This window comes from Ammospiza caudacuta, chromosome 13 (assembly GCF_027887145.1).
Source record: "Ammospiza caudacuta isolate bAmmCau1 chromosome 13, bAmmCau1.pri, whole genome shotgun sequence".
In the NCBI taxonomy this organism is placed as follows: Eukaryota; Metazoa; Chordata; class Aves; order Passeriformes; family Passerellidae; genus Ammospiza; species Ammospiza caudacuta.
The window spans coordinates 3483517-3505835 of record NC_080605.1 but is presented as its reverse complement, the minus strand read 5'-3'; the positions used below and the strand labels follow the sequence as shown (position 1 = coordinate 3505835).

Genomic DNA, 22319 nt, shown 5'->3' with positions numbered 1-22319 from the left:
CTCAAACAGCTGCGATGGATCATTACCAGCCTCCTTCTGACATTACATCAGGGGTTTTACACATTATTGTCTTTTCAGCTCTTCTGAGTCTCAGCGAGTTAACCTGGTAAAGGCCTCAAGTGCAAACACATGGGGCTAAACCTTGTTCACTTCCAACTGAGGGCAAATCCCTCCTGCTACAGGCATGTCCACTGAGGATGTATTTGAGCAGTTTAAATTCAGGAACCAAACGATTTTCAGCAGATAAGGCCATTAATACACCAAATGTGTGCAGGATCCTGCTGCTCATCCAAGGATGGGAACAGGTGAGTGGAATATTGGGACTCCCCACAGAGACTCAATTCTCTGCTCTGGGTCTGCTAAAGAGAGGGGCTCAGTGTGGGGAGATAGGAAACAATTAAAAAATTAAATGGAAACATCACAAAGACATTGTGGGAGATACTCAGCAAACAATTTAAAAATTAAGTGGAAAAATCACAAAGACATTGTGAGGAAATACTCAGTGAACAATCAAAAAAGTAGATGGAAAAATCACAAAGATATTGTGAGGAGATACTCAGCAAACAATCAAATAATTAGATGGAAAAATCACAAAGACTTAGATAAACTTTTAAGAACAAAATTATTGTCAGCAGATAAGGCCATTAATACACCAAATGTGTGCAGGGTCCTGCTGCTCATCCAAGGACTGAGTGGAATATTGGGAGACCCCACAGGGATCTCAATTCTCTCTTCTGGGTCCACTAAAGAGAAGGGCTCAGTGTGGGGAAGATACTCAGCAAACAATAAAAAAAATAAATGGAAAAATCACAAAGACTTAGACAAACTTTTAAGAACAAAATTATTTTCAGCAGATAAGGCCATTAATGCATCAAATGTGTGCAGGATGCTGCTGCCCATCCAAGGATGGGAACAGGTGAGTGAGTGGAATATTGGGGGTCCCCACAGGAACCCCAGTTCTCTCCTCTGGGTCTGCTCAAGAGAAGGGCTCAGTGTGGGGAGATAGCAACAATCAAAAAATTAAATGGAAAAATCCCAAAGATTCAGACATTGTGAGATGATAAACAGAATCATTAGTATACGTGTTTCAATAGCTATGTTAAATAATTATTTATTTGTTAATTGGTTCATTGGTACTGAATTACTGAATACCTCATCCTGGCTTTGTATATAGAGAGAAGATTCTTAAACTGGGCCTGAGAATACTGTGATCTGAATATTTAGAAAAGGAAAGGACATAATTACAGCCCCTGCAGCCTCATGGAGTTTAAACTGAAACCTGATGCACACACATGTTCAGATGTTTTTTCATCCATAGGAGTCCATTGTTTTTCTTAATTCCAATTGATTTGCAGTAAAATAAAGAGTTCTAACTTAGAAAAATAGATTTTAATCTCTGAAAAGACTTAAGCTATTTTTCAAACCTCTAAGAAATATGGTAAAAATTCCTATACTTCTAATATCCCAAATTTACTTAGTGCTGCTCAAACCCACCTTTCTTTCCCCAGGAAATACTTATTCTAGGATCATAACCCCAGACATTAGGAATACAGTTAAGGGTAATTTTACTACTGAAAGCTTCTAGGGGAAACACACATGGTCTGAGAGCAAGGCATGGCTGGCACTGTGTCCCTCTGTCACCACAGTCAGTCTGTCCTTGCACAACTGCACCATTCATGGCATTTCTGCCATTCCTGCTTATTCAATTACAGCACTGGGGCAAATCCTCTTCTTGTTTGTGCCCACAAACACCAAGGGCTTAAAGGAGTGCAATGAATGGGCTCAGCTTGCAGGGACAGAGGGAGAAACCCACAACCTTTGGGCACCTTTGAGCCAAGGCATTCTGGTCTCCAGTGTGGAGCATTTTTGTTAATTAATTGATTGATTGAGCACTGAACCTCACTGCTCACAGGGAATGAGCTGCAAGGGCTGCTCATCCATGCCCAGCGCACAATCCATGTATCCAGCAGTGCTTCACACCATAACCCAAGAAACACTTCACATTCCTGACAGGAACAAAATCATTTAAACTCCTCCTCTCTGTCTTCTACAGGTGGGAACACCTTGAGCTGCCTCTCTCTGCACTCTGACCCACTCTGCCAGGGCTGTGCCCACTCTTTAAAGGCCTTAAAAAACCACTGTGTGTGTTTATTTTAAACCAAACTGACTCAAAGAACACTTCTCCTTCTTCTCTGTTCCCCCCATGCTGCATCTCTCCCCTGCCCACAGCACTGATTTCAGATTCATCCTGACCACAGGACCTGCGACAAATACAGGAGTGTGGCCACCTTAAACTCACTGTGAACCACATCCACAGCACTCTGGACTGGGTGCATCCTACAACAATTACCAAATAGAGAAAAGCTGCATAATTTTTTTAATTCTCTTTATAAAACCATTTCTCTAGTCAGTTGAGTTCCATTTACAGCAAGGAACTGCTCTCTGTTTGGACAGAGTAGCTGGAATTAAGATGTGCCACGTCATATTCATTGCATTTATCACTAGAGATACTGAACTTCAACACAGCAAGAGCATCATATCCTCAACCAGCACCAGAACAAGCTGTGCACATTCATAACCACACTCACAAGCCATCAGTTACCTGATCATGCTCTGGAGTTGTTTTACAAGGTGAAAAATAATAATAAAAATCATATTAGAACTACAGAAGTTCTGTAAGCTGACAGAACAGTAATTTATATGTGTCAATATGATCACTAATTTAAATTAAAAACCAGTTTGTTTGGTACTGCATTGTACCCAAAATTATTCTGCAGATACTATACAAAAAATAGATCCCTAAATGCCAAAATTATTTAATTGCATATATGAATTCAAGTGTAGTTAAAAATAACAGTGGAATTGAAGTAATTCAAAATTTTCTCATGAAAAATCACATTTTTTATCATCATGACAGATTTTTCATCAACCCAAACAAGCCCCTCTGTTGTCTGTATCTATGGCAACTAATCAGAGATACACAGATAAAAGCTCTAATAAAAGAATAAAAGGTTGTAAATTGTTTACCTCCTTTATTTCCTGGCCTGCCACATGCAAACTGTTCCCAAATCCCACACACTCAAATACACATCAATGCCAGTTTCTGTATCAGTAAACTTCCAGTTATAATTTCAGGAAAACTGGAGACATTCCAGACCAGAAGAAAACCCAGGTGTGATGGTGTTCACAGGGGGCTGAGGATGAGGGAAGAGACGAGGATCTGACTCCATGTTTCAGAAGGCTGATTTATTATTTTATCATATATATTACATTAAAACTATACTATCAGAAGGCTGGCTAAGAATAGAATAGAAAAGAATGATAACAAAGACTTGTGACTGACTGAGACAGTCTGGACAGCTGACTGTGATTGGCCATTAATTAGAAACAACCACATGACATCAATCCCAGATGCACCTGTTGCATTCCACAGCAGCAGATAACCATTGTTTGCATTTTGTTCCTGAGGCCTCTCAGCTTCTCAGGAGAAAAAATGCCAAGGAAAGGATTTTTCATCAAACATGTCTGTGACACCCATGTAATTTATATATGAACTCTCTGCCTCTTCATTTTAAATCAGTTTCCAAATATGAGTGACAGGGACTTCCCATCCCCTTCCCTCCCAGCTCCTTTCCCCAGCGCCCGTCTTCCCTCCTGAAGGTTCCTTCAGTCCTTTCCTGGCACTGCACACCCCAGAACCAGCCCAGAGAGCAAACAGATCTCCTGTGCTCTCCCTGCTGGGGCTCCCCCAGCTCCTGCTCCTGGCCAGGGCTGGAGAGAAAATCATTCATGGAAAATCCCAGGCAGGATCTGTAACCCTGCCATGGTGCTGTGCCTGTTGTTAACCTGTAATCCCAGAGGTGAGGGATTCCAGCCTGCCTGCCTCAACAGCTCCCCTGCACCCCTGTCACTGATGGGACACAGCTCACAGCATCCCAGCATCACTGCTGGACTGACAGCCTGCATTCACCTGCTGCTTTCACCTATCCTGGAATCATGGCTTCAGAACAGTCACACCAGCTACTTGTTCAGCATGCACACTTTGAAGCAATTCTAAATTTATTACAAGATTTGGGCCAACTTTCTCAGCCTGTTTGCTATTTTCATGATTTTCCCCTATGAGAAAACTCATGCTGTTAGCAAAGGGAAATACAAACAGTTCAGAATAAAATACTGACCAAAGATTTGGTAGATCAGTAGTTAAATATACAAGAGTCTGCCACAGGAACAAACCTGTCTGGTGATGGGGAGACTGCAACAAGCCCTGGGCACAGGGAGGCCAGCAAAGGCTCACTTGTGTTCCCTGGCACGATGAGCACTCAAAGCAGCTCCTCTGCAGGGTGAGCATCCCCTCTCCTGTCCCCAGGAGCTGCCTGTGCCTTCACCAGCCACAGAAGGAGCAAAGTCCCCCTGCTCTCAAACCTCACCCATCTCAAAACTGCACTGGAGCTACCCCATGGTGGGGACACAGGTGAGCCCTGGGGTAGGAGTGATGGGGGTGGGACGGTCAGGACAGATGGACACGAGAGATCTCTGCAGCCAGGTCAGGAACTTGGGGTTTATTGCACAGGGCCTGGGTGCAGGGCCCTGCTGGGATTTGGGGTTTATTGCACAGGGCCTGGGTGCAGGGCCCTGCTGGGATTTGGGGTTTATTGCACAGGGCCTGGGTGCAGGGCCCTGCTGGGATTTGGGGTTTATTGCACAGGGCCTGGGTGCAGGGCCCTGCTGGGAGCTGCAGCCACAGCTCAGAGCAGCAAAGAGAGAAGAGAGGGGGAGAGAGGGTGAGAAGGTAAGAGAGTAAGGGAGTAAAAAAGGTAACAGAGTAAAAGGGGTAAGAGAGCGAGGTTCCCGTTACAATACCATAAATCTTCTTCTGTGTTGAATATTCTGATTCTCACTAACCAATCTAGTTACAAGATACAAATCCTATAGCAGTTACATACAGCCTGTAAGAATCATTACATTACCACACTGTGTTACATTTTAAACTCTAAAAACTCCTCTTTGGGCCCCTTCAGCCAAGCTGTAGGGTCTGCTTTGACCCTTGGGCCTGTCTGCAAGCAGAGGGTGTTGTTCCATCAAAAGGGGATCACCTTCAGCTGGCCACACCATTGTTTTCCAGTTGCTCAGTAACTGAGGGATCTCAAAGCTTGCTTTCATTTCAATCTCACTTAGTTTCCATATTCTCATAATTTTTTGCCAGACAATCATATTTATAAGGCTTTCCTGTTTCATCTTCCCCAACCCCCTGGGGCTGCAGGAGCTCCTGAGCCCCCAGGGCTGAGTGGCCCCAAGGCAGGCACAGCCCAGGCTCAGGGTGCAGCCTGTTCCTCTGCAGAGCCCAGCCAGCCTCTCTCTGCTGTGCCAGCAGCTCCCACAGAAAAAAGCTGTGGGACTGAAAAGCTCAAGCTCCCTCCTACCTCTGTCCTCCTTCTGCTGGGCCCCCACACCCAATTTGATCCCTAAGGATCCCCCAAAGGTTTAAAGGCTGCTGGAAAGGGGACTGAGGCAGGCAGACACATATCTCCCAAAATGATCTCTTTCCAAAATGGGCAAACTCACCACTGCTCACAAAGTGTCTTTGTGCATTCAATTCCAATGCTTCCAGCAGCAGGTGGATGGAAATCAAAGTGTGCAAGTCCCAAAAATGTGCTGTTCCCTGCTTGAGATAGAAGTGCTTCCACAGAAGAAAGCACATGTAATACAATGTACACTTATTTTTATAACAATGATTTCTACTGTTGAACAATTAGTTTTTGTTTTCCTTCACAAAGCTGCATCCCTTCAACTTTGAATTACAGAACCATGGAAATACAGTACAATATTCCTGTCAGGGAACACAGAGATAAGGGCAAGGAGAAGATTGCATTTAATATTTTATCCATCCTTCCTTCACCAGAAAACAATTCAGTGCTGACATCTCTGCTTTGAACAGAGTCTTGATCTGCGGCTATTGCTTCTCTGAGAGCCACAGACAAGGCAATAATGATAAAAGATCTGCTGGGTTTCTTCCCAGGCTACATGGCACATCCTTGTGGCAGACTTCACTTCAAGCCAAAGTCTGAAAGTGGGAATCACACAGCAGCAATTCAAAGCCAAGCTAGGCAGTAAAATACACCAGGAATTTGGTCTGTGCAAGCTGCATGCACTGCAGAGCAGGGGAAGAGAAGGTGTCTATTAGTCTGCTCTTAGCAATAAGAGGTCTTGAATCACAAGAAACATTCTGGAGATATTCTGCAGCAATTATGTTTTTACTTGCATAAAATGCTATTAGATCTTTGGCTGAGAGGCACATGAAAAACAGGTATAATACTATGTATGATTAGCTGTCCCACGTAAATTAGGGCTTAATTCAACACCTACTGAGGCTAATAGTAAGGATTTCACTGAAACATCCTAAAATTAAGATGCCTCTAAAGTACAGAAATGTAATAACTGTTCATCAGCACCTCAAAGATTAACAATACTATATGAAATATAATTATATCTACAAAAATACTGTGCATCTTCATATGTGCAACACAGCAGCTCTGCAAGTGTCTTTAGAAGGATTCATCACCAAGAGCTATCATTTAGGCCTTCAGATGAGCAGCATTTACAAGGAGGATTAGTGCCATGCCTTCTTCAGAAGCTGGTGATTTTCATTTGCCAACATTTTTACCCTGTACTATTTTAGTGCAACTGTTCCTCTAGACAGTTTTGGCACCCGTTCACTTGCTACACCCTCCTGGATGCAAATGCATCTCCTTTCCCCTAGGCACATAAACACACACCTCACCCTGCAGACAAACATCAGAAAAACTGATTTGCACAAGTACTTACAAGTACTTCAAATACCAACACAATTGCAACATTTCAAAGACAGCATGCAGTAATTTTTAAATTAAGAAATAATAAGGGGAAGGTAAATCAAACTAAGTCATGGATACCGTGAAAATTTTTTCTTCAGATGTGATCACTTCAGTTTATAATTATCTGAAATTATTTGAACCCAAAGAAATGGGCTGCCATTACAAGCAGAGGATTTTCTATGTACCTCCTCCTTGCCTTTATTACATTACACCAAGTCCCATATGCAAGTACTATTATAATAAAAAACCTGCTTGGTAAAGCAGCATCAAACCAAAACCTTCCAGCTGAGGGAATTGGGCATGTGTTCCAATCTCAGCACTTATTGCTCCCTCTGAGACAGCATTTCCCCCCAGCTGAAGGACAGCAGGAACAAAAAGCAGGTTATAAGGTATTCCAGGGAAACTCTCTGGGAAGAAGAGGAATCTGCCCCAGTTCCAACAATAATGAGATGAGGTGGAAGGCAGCTTTGGGCTGTGACATTCCCTTGCTCAGAGATGGGTGTTCAGTACCCAGCCCTCATCAGGTCACTCCAGGTAGGACCAGACTGATTTTCACCCCTTAATCCATGCAGTGTCTGAATAATCCCTGCACTGATGTCAGGCAGAAAACTCAGGTTTTTGAGATAAGCTCTGCATGCTGCAGAGACCTTTAATCTTTCCAAGATCTTCTGGTGCCCCCACTGCCCCTTTGGTGTCTGACAGAACCCAGTGCCTTCATCCCCCAGCCCCTTGCAGCACTCTCACTGCTGGGGCAAGCTGTGCCTCTCCTCATTTCCTTTGTTCAGAGCACCCATGGCTCCTGCCAACATCTTCTTCCACAAGATCTCATACCCAACACAACCCACTGCTTACTTGGACTTAAAAGCAATGACAATTTCACTTGATTAAGAATTCTGAAGTTTGGGCTGCATTCTTGCTGTGGTAATTATAAGTGGAATATTCTATTTATCCTGTTTCCATCATACACGTATATTTTCATTTTGCTTGGAATGTTTCTCCTCTCATGCTTTCCAAATGTTTAATCAAGTGCTGCTCCCTTTGAAATACTAATCCTGCCAAAGCTTTTTATTGCTATTTTTCAAGCATTGTGGTGCTTTACCCTTCTCATCTTTCAATACTAGCATAGTGGTTTTTTTCCTTGTTTTCTGTTGTTTTGTTGAGGTTTTTTTAAGGATTTGCCTGTGTTACTCCAGCCTAGTCACTCTCTTACAGTGGGAGTCAAGAAACACCAAACCAACTTTGGGAGAAGCCCTACAGCCCAGCTTGCAGGATTCACATTTTCCTTGAGACACACTGAATTCCCATCTGAACTTTTTCTAATATTCTTGATATTAGTTAGAAACTATCTCAGTTTTACATAGTGGGTGGCCCTTTCCTTTCTAACCTGTATGACTGTGACTTTCATTAAATCAGAAACATAAAATAATTAAAATATTCTCGACATTCATCAATCTCTAGACACGTATAACTGTAAAATTTAATTGTTTAAATATTTAATTAAAAGACACATAATTGCTATACAGTAAAGGCTGCTTTTTGGGCTGTCTCTGAGCAGAACACTGCAGGGGACAGGCTGACTCCCAGCAGGTTTTGGTGCATCACAACACCCAGCACACATGGGTGTGTTCATGTCCTGCCAGCCCCCATGGGAGGGGACCAGGAAAGTACCCAGATCTTAAACACAAAATCACTTGCTCAGCTCTTGAGAGCATGAATTGCCCTCATTCATTTCAGCTGACTTTCGCTTCTTAAGCCTAATTATGATGTATAACAGCCAGACTTTATAATAATTGTGTTTCCAGCTGTTGGCCATCCTGTTCACTCCCACAACTGTGCAAGTGCCAATCAAGGGAATTCATGCACCAGCTACCAAACAAAGGACACAAACCCCTGCAGATCTCCTGAGGACTCCATTCCTGGGTAAAATTTCCACCAGCTCCTGAGGACTTCATTCCTGGGTGAAATCTCCTGTTGGATTAGTCACTCTCTCTGAACAGTGATCTAAACCTTCCCTTGTAATTACCACAGGCTCCTCTGGGGATTCAGGGCAGTGCAGGGCCCTTACCTGTACCCAGCCCATTAAACAAACCAAAATCAAGCAGGCAATGCAGTTATCTCTGGATTGAGTGGCAATAAAATGAAGCCCTAAATGCTAATGCCTTCAGCTTGCAGGATAAACACATTGCCAGAACACAGTCCAGTGTGCAGGGAAAAGGACATTAACATTTGTAAATAAAAGGTGGAAGACAGCTAACACTCTATTACTGCAAATATCAAGGAATATAATTAAGGCTGGTGCATTTCAGACATTAGGATAGACAGCAGGGAGAAGTTACCAGATCACTCAGCCATTCTGTTCTTGATTTCTTCACATTTCTTACAGCTAAGTCTCACTCTTCCTCCAGACATTAGTAACCTTAAAGGAGCCCCAGTCCCTGCACTGCTTCCCCTTCCCCAGTGTGAAGAGTCCCCTGCACATCCAGGCCCCAGTGCTGTTTCCATCATGATCCTTCTCAGGTCCTTTTCTATCACCGCCTGGGGTCTGTGCACAAATCACAAATGGGATGGGACTGTCCAGGAACGTGCCTTGAGCTGCTTTATTTTCCAGCATCACTCTCATTCCATGGTTATGACAATGGGAAGATGCCACCAGCTCACATCCCAGGCAGCAGACAAAGAACTCAATGTTACAACTCACTTTATAAGTTTTTTGACCAATCACACAAAGCAAAAGCACATTGACAGTAGTTCCATCCAACCACTATAAGCACATATCCCTTTGGTTAAACAATGCTTGCTTATTTCTAATACAATACCTGCTTGTAAGTCTTAAAACACAATGCACAGAGCTCCATTATTAAGCTTAGAACTTCCTAATATCTTGCTAGATAAACTTTCTGCAGCTTAGGGAGTTATTCTAGACAAGTGTTAATACTCAGACCATTGTTCTATTTGTCCTTGCTTTTCTGCTTTTTACAAAATTTTTCTGCTGACAAATCTTATGGCTGCTGCTTTGCTCTAATCACAGTTCTGCTGTCTCTGAGGCCTGCCTTCTGCAGCTTTCCCAAAACCCTCTGATTTTGTGGATTCCCACACTTTTCCACCTCCCTGCATCTCTCTCCCACACCAGGATCATTTCTCCAGGACCCAGAGCACACTTGGTGATCTGCAGCCTGATTGCTCCGCATGAGCATCAGACTGCCTGCCTAACCCAGCCCTGGACTGCCACCAGCAGCCCCTGCTTCACACTGTCCTCTGACCTCTGAATGCCAACCCAGGCTTTCCTTCTCCCTCCACTATTAGACAAAATAAGACAGCCAAGCCTTGAGTAACATGCAGATAATTTTAATGTATAAACACACTACTGACAATTTCAACTTTGCTCTACACTTTAGATGCCCTGTAATCTCCTCTTACTTCACAATTTCCCAAATCTTTATCATCCTCCAGCCCATTTCACCACAAAGCAAGCAACCAATCTTTCAAGGACACTTACATTCAACACAGCCAACAACAAAGAATAAACCTTAAATTTCAAACTGAGCTATTTGAAAAAAAACCCAAACACACTTGTCTTTTGTAAAATTAACCCTTTCACACACAATTGTCCCAGATCCACCTCACTGCATAAGCAGTAGGATTAAATGCATCACGAAAAGTTTCCAGAAGATTCTTTAATAAACTCTATCTTGCTGTAATAAAATTATTTGGCATATCAATATCTATAAAGAATAAATGTCTGCAGTCTATAGATGATCATGGAGGAGACACAGTGATGCAGAAAACCATTTATTTTTTCAGACTTTAAAGCTCTACTCTTAGTTATCTCTAGCTTTTCATTTTTACTATTTTGATAGGATTGAGAACCACTCTGACTACCTCAAGAAAAGAAGATTTAACAAGTAAATGTCACAACTATCAGCACCTTTCCTTTATTAAAATCACCTCCAACATACATAATTATTAATTATTTAGAATAAATTAAAAATCAGGTAGTCAAAATCAAGTGCTCCACTACAAACAACTGTAATTAAAACTGACCCTAAAATATATTACAGAAATAATTCTAAGCCAGACACAAAATCACCTAATCAACCATCTGATACATACTGAAGAGCTCTTACAGATGGGTCCTGACAATTGACAGTAATCAATGTATAAACTGACAAGTCTATCAGATCTAATTACTCCCAAAACAAAATAAACATGAATATTTGTCCTGGATGATATTATATTTAAAAGAAGGTTGTAACCACAAAAGAAAACCCTTTACCAACGTGCTGGCTGAAGCCAGAGGCTGGTGCTGTGATGTTTGTGAGTGAAACAAAGGCAGAGGAGCTGGCACAGGAGCCAGGGCAGAACGTGAGAATGGAGCAGATGCTGCAGAGGGCACAGGACACACACTGGGGATTACTGCAGCAATTCCAGAGCCAGGGAACACAGCCTGGGATTCCCAGAGTGCTCCCCAGCATGGCAGGGTGCTGCCTTTCCCCTGGCAGTGGCAGGCAGGCACAGCAGCCCCAGCAGCAGCAGCAGTGCATTATGATACAACACAACATGAGCATTAGAAAATGCGAGATGAATCTCAGGCCCAGAGGCTCTTTAGCACCACTCCAAATCACAACTCTCTGCCTTCATTTTTCTTCTTTGCTACTGTTCCACTTCTTCTCTCAGTACTTCTGACTTTATTAACCCTTTTTTCTCTTTCTTGTCTTCAGCCTTCCTGTTCTCATGGTATCACATCAGATTCCTCAAAAAGCCCTGAGTATTATCAATACTCAGATTACAGATCAGGCAGGTTTTCTGCCATACTCCAACCCAGTGAAGCTCCAGTTGTTCCCAGTGAGAAATTCATCACTTCACTGCCACCTCAATAAGACATCATGCTCTTCTGACAACCTGGCCCCTGAATAAAAGTTACAAAAATCATAAATCAAACTGTAACCTGTTTTCAATGGTCTGAATTCAGGTGCTGTGAATTTGGTTTTTTATTTTCATAATCTGGCCCCTGAATAAAAGTTACAAAAATCATAAATCAAACTGTAACCTGTTTTCAATGGTCTGAATTCAGGTGCTGTGAATTTGGTTTTTTATTTTCATAATCTGGCCCCTGAATAAAAGTTACAAAAATCATAAATCAAACTGTAACCTGTTTTCAATGGTCTGAATTCAGGTGCTGTGAATTTGGTTTTTTATTTTCATAATCTGGCCCCTGAATAAAAGTTACAAAAATCATAAATCAAACTGTAACCTGTTTTCAATGGTCTGAATTCAGGTGCTGTGAATATGGTTTTTTATTTTCATAATCTGGCCCATGAATAAAAGTTACAAAAATCATAAATCAAACTGTAACCTGTTTTCAATGGTCTGAATTCAGGTGCTGTGAATTTGGTTTTTTATTTTCATAATCTGGCCCCTGAATAAAAGTTACAAAAATCATAAATCAAACTGTAACCTGTTTTCAATGGTCTGAATTCAGGTGCTGTGAATTTGGTTTTTTATTTTCATAATCTGGCCCCTGAATAAAAGTTACAAAAATCATAAATCAAACTGTAACCTGTTTTCAATGGTCTGAATTCAGGTGCTGTGAATTTGGATTTTATTTTCATAATCTGGCCCCTGAATAAAAGTTACAAAAATCATAAATCAAACTGTAACCTGTTTTCAATGGTCTGAATTCAGGTGCTGTGAATTTGGTTTTTTATTTTCATAATCTGGCCCCTGAATAAAAGTTACAAAAATCATAAATCAAACTGTAACCTGTTTTCAATGGTCTGAATTCAGGTGCTGTGAATTTGGTTTTTTATTTTCATAATCTGGCCCATGAATAAAAGTTACAAAAATCATAAATCAAACTGTAACCTGTTTTCAATGGTCTGAATTCAGGTGCTGTGAATTTGGTTTTTTATTTTCATAATCTGGCCCCTGAATAAAAGTTACAAAAATCATAAATCAAACTGTAACCTGTTTTCAATGGTCTGAATTCAGGTGCTGTGAATTTGGATTTTATTTTCATAATCTGGCCCCTGAATAAAAGTTACAAAAATCATAAATCAAACTGTAACCTGTTTTCAATGGTCTGAATTCAGGTGTTGTGAATTTGGTTTTTTATTTTCATAATCTGGCCCCTGAATAAAAGTTACAAAAATCATAAATCAAACTGTAACCTGTTTTCAATGGTCTGAATTCAGGTGCTGTGAATTTGGTTTTTTATTTTCATAATCTGGCCCCTGAATAAAAGTTACAAAAATCATAAATCAAACTGTAACCTGTTTTCAATGGTCTGAATTCAGGTGTTGTGAATTTGGTTTTTTATTTTCATAATCTGGCCCCTGAATAAAAGTTACAAAAATCATAAATCAAACTGTAACCTGTTTTCAATGGTCTGAATTCAGGTGCTGTGAATTTGGTTTTTTATTTTCATAATCTGGCCCCTGAATAAAAGTTACAAAAATCATAAATCAAACTGTAACCTGTTTTCAATGGTCTGAATTCAGGTGCTGTGAATTTGGTTTTTTATTTTCATAATCTGGCCCCTGAATAAAAGTTACAAAAATCATAAATCAAACTGTAACCTGTTTTCAATGGTCTGAATTCAGGTGCTGTGAATTTGGTTTTTTATTTTCATAATCTGGCCCCTGAATAAAAGTTACAAAAATCATAAATCAAACGGTAACCTGTTTTCAATGGTCTGAATTCAGGTGCTGTGAATTTGGTTTTTTATTTTCATAATCTGGCCCCTGAATAAAAGTTACAAAAATCATAAATCAAACTGTAACCTGTTTTCAATGGTCTGAATTCAGGTGCTGTGAATTTGGTTTTTTCTTCAAATACTTTCCCCAGAAATTCAAGTCTAACAAGCCCAAAACAGACTTCCTGAAACACAAGCTTCATTTTTGTTTTCTGGGAATTAGAAAAGATGCAGTCATGTGTTATGCCTCATTTTTGGTATCCCTTTCTGGAATGGTGAGTTCTGGTGTTTGGTTTAACAAATCACACCTTTCTCATTAACCTGGCCTGAAATTATGGAATCAATTTTTCAAGCTCTTTTTTGGTCTTTCTACAAATCTGTGCTAAGATCCTTGATCTTTCCACACTGTACACATAATGTGCTACCTGAACGTGTGCAGCAGCAACATATGGTACAGTAGGTTATAACTCTTTTACCATCTGTTCTAGCTGAACTCTAACCTCAATAATCCCATATCAGCTTTTTCAGTTAACTGCCACAGCTCTCAGATCTTGGCTTCTACTTGCTCTCTTAAAATTAAATTGCAGCAAAAGGCAGGGCCAGATCATAGACTGCTCTTCAGAAGCCTCCACTGCTCCCCAGGTGACTTCATTTGGTCAGGGTCTTAAACAAATTATGCCTTCAGAGCTACAGGCCACCTTTTTTTTTCAGTGAAAAGGATAAATCAGTGACTGGAATATTCTTCATTCTGAAAAATATTGCTCAAGATGCTGCTGTGTCCTTTACACTCATTTCCAAAGCATTTTGTTTCTGTTAGGCTCTCATTTAGGAAAGGGCATCCCCTTCAGGGGAGCTACAGGGGATTCCAAACCTTCCAGGAGCACTCCAGGGCTGTCCCTGTCCAGCCACCTCCCACCATGGCCAATTCTGTTTTTGCACAAAAAGCACCACCACTATAACCCCTCACTGCCTTCCTACTCTGTGCACCCATAAAACCCAAACAGTAGCATCATAGTGAACAAAAAAATGTTAATTTTATTGCAAAGAATCCAAGTTCTATCCAAAGTTCAGGAAACTGGACAGATTTTGTAAACTGAGAGAAGACGTTTTAAACTTTTACTACTATTAGGGTTTGTTGGTTTTGGGTTTTGTTTGGGCTGTAGGGTTTTTGTTTTGTTTTGGTGTTTTATTGATTTATTTTGTTTTACTGTTAAAACTTGCATCTCATGTCATCAAGTTCTATTTCATACAGATGTTGGAATTTAAAAGTAAGCTCTAATTCCAGCTAGAACAGCTCATCTGGTGGACTGCCTTCAAATTTAAAGTCTGCTTCATCTACAAAAAACTTCAAAAATAGCAACTTAGTAATTAAAATCCATGAAAGACTGTGGCTTTGGTATAATTTAAACATACCCATGCAAAACTGCTACATACACACAGACATATGGAAAACAAAAATATATTTTTAATATATACTAATCACAGCCATAAGAATATGCCCCCCTATATTTTACTATAGTAATGACAATACCAGTTCTTATGGATGATGAAATTGAAGAAAGAATCAAATATAATTATCACCATTTACTATTTTACAATATCTATATTCAAATCAAAACAGTAAATCATAACAGCTCAGTAAACTTCTCTGATTCATTATCAACTGAACCAGACTGTAATGCCTACACAATGAAAACTACATTTGTAAAGGAATATCTTTGTAAAATTATTCAACTTTTATAATCAGGATAATGCCTTCTCATTAAAAATACTTGTATCTTCTGCATTTTGAAATACCACATCTTGTGTATAAACATTGCTTCTTTTTGGATTCCTGTTTAGAATCTGAATAAAAGGGGAATTTGATTTTTTGAATGTGTGAAGAAATCAGTTTCGTGAGATATAATTTTGCTTTTTCACACATGAGCAGTTTAAATATGTTATCCAATGTTATCTTGAGGCACAAACATAAGGCATGGAGGTTAGAGAAGTCAAACCTCCATACCAGTCTGTTACCTCAAATGTCTTCCCAACCATGCAGCTGAAGAATACCATGGAATCCATGGTTTAAATAGGAGTATTGGCTTTAATTGTAATCTGGGTCCTATTACACAGATGGCATACAGTGCCCATACAAACATACAGAGCCCCTAAATATAGAATTCCACACGTGTTTTCCAACCACACCAATGCATCTATATTCTACAGCTCTGCTTGGGGGAAGGGAGTAGCACTCTGTGCTTTTTGGAATTTATGCTAAAACAGCCTCTTCCTCCATCCCCCCACTATGCAGGGGAAATTAGAGCTGTAATGGTTAACAACTGGACTTCACTTTTCTCCTCCAAATACAGGAGGGCATCGGGTCTGCCCTCCCCCACCAATTCTTCTTTGCATTCAAAATATTTCCACCTCTGCATAAAAATGACTTTTTTATTATGCAGTTTCACAGACTTTCCTAGGTGGCACCCCAGGAGCATAATCCCATTCACAGAACAAAACCATCTAATTACCCCAGTTGCATAATTCATTGGCCCCTGCCCAGGAGCTGCCAGCCCATGATGTTATCTGCCCCACTCTGGGGAGCCCTGTGGGAATCTGTGCCAGGGAGAGGCAGGGACAGGGCTCAGAGCTCTTGGGGGCCCTGGGGTGGCCAAGGGGTCTTTTAGTGGTCGCTGTGACCCTGAGATTGTTCAAAGTCTCCTTTCCAAGAAGCAGTCAGGGCTCTTCATTTCCCTGTCTCAAGGTTGTTCATTGTTCCTTATCTATAAAATTCTTTCTCCTGCCCTGCCCAGGTCCATCCAGCAGGACAGTTCCAGGCACTCTGCCTGCCCCCAGGGCAGTGTTATGGCTTTATACTAAAAACTACGTGTGCAATGGTTACAATTACTTCCCAATACCTATCACCTGTGTTAGACAGTGAGCTTCTACTCTAAACCAATCCCAAATGCCAACATCACAGCAGGAGATGGAGGCCAAGAAGGAGAAAGGCTGGACATGCCCAGATCCCTCCATCTTGCCTCCTGAACCCCCATACCAAAAACCCCAAAATCGACTTTTCCACCCCGTGATAACTTCACTATTATTCTACCTAAACTGTTGTGGCTTGCTGATCTTCATCTAAGGTTGGTAATTTGCTCCACGGGTCACAATCAAACCCACAGGTGTTCTGGGCTCTGTGCCAGGGTCTCTGAGCCCCCTGGCAGAGTCCTGGCCACCCTGGACAGCCAGAGGGACGCTCTGGGTTCCCACAAAGGGGAAGGAGGACAAAGGAGAGGAGCCCTCCTGCAGCCCTGGGGCTCTCCAGGCAGCCAGCCCTGCCTCTGTCTGCCCAGTCTGGCTGCAGGTGAAGCAGGGAAGGAGAGGATTCCTGCAGCTGTGCTCCTCCACGGCCACACTGCAATGAGCCAACACCTAACTCAACTGCAAGGAAAACACTCCAACTGGCAATACTCAAAGTATGTACTACAGCTTTACTTCACTCTCATTCAGAGGCAAGACTGTAATTTCAAAATCAGACATTGCTCAGATGAGAGAAACAAAACACAGTTATGGAGTACTCCTTACTTTGCATCTATTTTTTCTATCATGCTGATGAAAAGCTCTCAGTATTCTGGCAAACTTCCCAACAGAAACTTTTTAGACACTGTCTTTAGAGAATTGCAGCAAGTCCTTTTATTACTGCTTGCTTGTTTTAATTTACCAGAGTTGCTCTCAAGTTCCACCTAACCTTTGAAAAGCAGCATCCTGTTTGTTTTCAGGATCAGGTATTTGCCATTCACTGAATTACAAATGAAGATGAGCCCTGGACCACTCTTAGTGCCAGCTAGCAAAACACCTTCTGGTCTCAGGTGAATTTCAAATGTAAAATATTGATATTTAAAAGAACTGTGAGTTGGTTCTAGTGTGTAATATTTTACCTTATAATAAAGACTAAGCCAGAAAACATTTCAATCCTCAACAACGTTTTCATCCTGCATTATAACACACATGAGTGGCACAGAGACTTGTCAGCCCAGTGGTTAAGGCACTGTTCATCTTTCATCTCCTGCATCTGGGCTGCAACCACTCAGCAATAGACTCACTTTCTCACTGGAAATGTCATCTCGGAGCTGAGAAACCTTCTTGACAAATATGTTTTTGAAACAGATGTATTTTTGCTAAACATTTTATCTTTGACAAAAATATATTTTGACAGAGGAAGTTTCATAGCATTTTTTTTTTCCACAAGCTCTAATAACAACTTAGACTTTTAGGACCTAGATGGGGAAAGCTGCTTGGACTCTGCCTTGCTGATGGAGGTAAGGCTGGACAATGACCACTGCTGTCACCATCCCGTGGAAATTATCTGTGTGAGTGGAAATTATTATATCCCATGGAAATTATCTATCCCATGGAAATCCATGGCATTTCTATGGGATTATTTAGTGCTCTGTCCCAATTTCCCACTGTTCACCCCCAGACACTGCAGGCTGCTGCTGTGGCATTCAGAGCAGGGCTAGGAATGGGACACAACTCATCCCATCCTCCTCATCCTCCTCAGCTGCTCTTCCCAGCTCTGTGTGAGCTACTTCATACTTAGGTAGTAATTAACAACATAAATGTTTAGAATAAACAGTGAGGACAGGGCATTTGAAAAAAGAGTTAACAGATGTCCTTAGCTTTGCTGCTGGCCTAATAACGTTTCTGCAGTAATTTATTTGATGTGGAGTTTATTTAGCTGCTGCAAACATGCAGGGTTATAATAATCATAAGCAGGTTGCATTAAGCACAATACGACTTGGGTGTGTAACAAACACAGTGTTAAAAATAATCCCAGGAACTGTATGCCTCCAAGATATTAGATGTGCAGTATCTTCTACAACCTGATTGTCAAAAGCTAGCCAGAAAGCACCTTTCAGGCTCAAAAAAAAATATTAAAAGAAATATAAAACCCAAGACTTCTTTTACAGATAATTTTGCCTATAGTTTGGGATAGCAAGCATTAAATTCAAACATCAAATCCTGGCATACTTCAGCGAGCTATCAGCACAGCAGTGCTGCCTTTTTTTCCTTTGAAAAATGAAAGAATTAAATTCAAAACAAACAACTTCAATTTAACACCAAACTACAGGATAACCAATCTTAAAAATGTCAAATTGTAATGGATCTTAATACCCATATAAAACACAAAAATAGTGGCATTGTTCCTTGGTAATGCATAGCAACCTTACAGAATTTCAGTGAAGGAGAAAGAAGGGAAAAACACCTTATTACTTCTAACTCCTGCGAGCCATTTTGGTCTCCAAAGGTTTTAGAGCGCCCGGGGCCATGTGTCTGCAGTGTTTCGGGAAATGACTTGCCTTCGCACGAACACTGCTATGTTCTGCAGCACTGCTGCCCCCCAGCATCCCCGCTCCATTTCTAGTTAACTCTTCCTTACCTGGAGCAGCCTTTCCCCCCCACTTCTCTTTTTTTTTTTTAGCAGAAAGCTTCTGCTAAAATTAAAAAAAAAAAAAAAAAAATTTACCCCCCCTCCCTCCCAAAAAATAATCTGCTTTTTCTGAGAAGTTTACCCAGAAAGAATTTAACTCTATAAACCTCTGAGAGAAAAAGGAAATCGATTTGAAAGTAAAATATTTGGCAGCACAACTAGTTTAGCTAACAACGCCATGGAGCTTTGAAGTTCGATACTGCCCTAATGTTTGTGTTTTGCCTCAGTTAACAAACAACAGTTAGAAAACAAAAAAAAAAAATCATCAACACCCCCCAAGAATACAAGAGGTCTACTAAAATCCTTCACTTATCACTGTATTTAGGTTTTTAATTACACATTACAGGCTGAGATTAAGTCCCCATGGTAAGGCCCCATAACTATTCACCAATTTGTCTTAGCAGCAATGTATTAAAAGTAGCAGGAAATATCCATCTAGCATAGAGGGAAGAAAAAGATTTAATCCTCCATATAATGTACTAAAGTCACTTAGCACAGGCATTTTGTGTTTCCCTCTATTTTCTGTAAAGATACATGGCTGTACACAAAGCTATTCTGCTTGATGGCTTTTTTAAAAATCCCCAGAAAATTCTTTGCCAAGGTCACTGCTGATTGACTCAAAATATGACAGTGTACGAGGCTACTAAAATATTCTGTTCTTCTCAGAGGTTGAGTAAGCAGCTCTAACTAAGAGGAAAATCAATATAATACTTCACAGTGAGGAAGAAAATGGAAAATAGTTTAGCAGTTAAGTGGTTAATGCAATTCCTAAGTGTTCAGCAATCATTGCAATTTAGTGCCATTTCGATTATTACACAATAAACAGACCATGTTGTCTGGAAGCAAATTTTTATGAGTATAGCTGAAGGGGTTGCAACTTATTTAGCTGCTGAAACTCTAAGGGAAAGAACATTTCTGAATGCTAACACTACAGACCAGAAATATACAGGTACACTGGAAAGGTTATTTTTAGGTCACTACTATGGTAACTAACCACACTGACCTTTAAAATTAGTATGCAGTTCAAGAAAAAGGAAGTTCAGTAAAATGCTCTTTAAACAGCGTAATTTTAATAAACAATATTGTACATCCTTACAGCAGAATTCTGTCACTTTTTACAGCTATTAATTTTACTTTTATATCATAATATAATGTACAAAAATATCATGGTGCAGAACCGACTAGGAAAAAAATGTAAACAGCCAGAAAACTGATTAAACTATCATTAATTTATGTTTAAAGAATTTTTAAAAAATAAGAACAGCTATATTTATTTCTGTAGAATAAAATAAAACTGCTAGCTGGAGAAGGGCCATTTTTCATATATTGTAATGTCTTTGAAATAGTCAGAATAGGCATAGTTGAAATAATCTTATTTCATTTTGAAATACAAAATTTTAAGTGGATTTCAAAAGCAAACCCAGTTCTGTAATTTATAAATTCAAAGAAACAGGCAAGAATTATATTTGGGGCAGATGAGATAAATAGCAGGAGACTGAGGGTGTATGGTTGATGGCAGCAGGGACTCAATAAAGAAAACAGTATTTTGAACAAAAAGTGCTCTCAGAATCCAATGTACTAAGACAAAACATCAATTAGAATCATGGCTTTAATAAATAATATATAATGTGCCAGTCCTTTGGATAGGAAATGGAAATCAAACTTTGGTTGGTCATAAATGTGTGCTGGCTGTCCAAGAAACCAGCACCACCCAGAACACACTAACAATTATTTAATGCTGGCACTGGGAAAGAGCCAATTTACCCCAGCAACCCATAATCATCAAAAAAAGAACACAAAAATAAAATCTTCTGATTTTATTTTCTCAGCCACGTTGGAGACATAATGTTATGTCAAATGGCTGATAATAAATCAGATACATAATCAAAAGTTATTTTATAAGTGCACACACACATCTATATGTGCATGTGTACAGGGAGAGAGATACACAAACATTTTAGTCTAGGCCATATTGGAGATCTTTTTCAAAATGTGGTTCTTCCAGAAGAATATATGAAAATTAATTTTCAAGAGGAAAATTGTATCTACATTTTTCAAGCTTCAGTATGTAACATTGCTCTTGAAGTGCCTTTTAAATGCCTGGATTACAACTGCTACGAAAAAGGAAAAATAATCTCGGCAACTAGTGGGATTCTGTAATTCTGTACAGTGACCCTGTGTGTCCTGAATGTCATACCTCCATCACACCTACACCTGTGTTAGTGTCAGGCAGGAGAGATGGATGCTGGTCAGTGGTGACTGTGTTCACCTCCTGGAAATGAGCCCTCCTACAATATTCACTGTACAGCAAGGGACAGGCACAACCTCCAATCTGACACCACCAGCAATGAAACAAAAGCAGCCAAGACAACCCCAAAGCTGGGGTGATGAGCTGTGCTGTGCCCTCCTGCTCCTCCCTGGGCTGCCAGGGCAGCCATGGCAGTGAGCTGGTCCCATGGCAAGGGGAGGGACGTGTGCTGGGGACAGTGGCACAGGCAGGGACAGTGACACAGGCAGGAACAGCCAGAACAGCCAGGAACAGTGACACAGCCAGTAACAGTGACATAGCCAGGGACAGCTAGGAACCCTGCAGTGTCACCCTGTGCTGGGGACAGTGACATGGCCAGGAACAGTGACACAGCCAGGAACAGTCCGGTACCCTGCTGTGATACCCTGTGCTGGGGACAGAGGCACAGTCAGGAGTCCTGCAGTGACACCACATCCTGTTCTGTGGACAGTGACACGTACCCTGCAGTGTCACCCTGTTCTGTGGACAGTGACACGTGCTGGGGACAGTGGCACACCCAGGTACCCTGCAGTGTCACCCTGTGCTGGGGACAGTGGCACAGCCAGGCACCCTGCAGTGTCACCCTGTGCTGGGGACAGTGACATGTACCCTGCAGTGTCACCCTGTGCTGGGGACAGTGGCACAGCCAGGTACCCTGCAGTGCCACCCTGTGCTGGGGACAGTGGCACAGCCAGGTACCCTGCAGTGTCACCCTGTGCTGGGGACAGTGGCACAGCCAGGTACCCTGCAGTGCCACCCTGTGCTGGGGGTTCAGGGCCAGTTTGCCAGGTTGGCAGTTCCAGGAGCAGCTCAGAAGCAGAGCTCCACTGTGCCCATGCCAGAACTGGCACTGGGGCAGCACACTGATTTCTCTCCAGTGGTGCTAAAGGAGCTGCACTGACAGCCACTCTCTTTTCCCCCCATCTCATTAACAATTACAATCGTTTTTCTGTTAGCAAAAAACTTGGGTGTATTAAAAAAAAAGTGATATGGCAACAGGGTCTAGTTTCCAAAATGTAA

At 41.1% G+C, this 22319-nt stretch overlaps 1 protein-coding gene across 1 annotated transcript in view; it reads right to left on the bottom strand.

Moving 5' to 3' along the window:
- Positions 1–22319, bottom strand: part of LOC131563330 (transcription initiation factor TFIID subunit 4-like) — a 155923-nt gene that overhangs the window by 1741 nt on the left and 131863 nt on the right. The window lies entirely within an intron of this gene.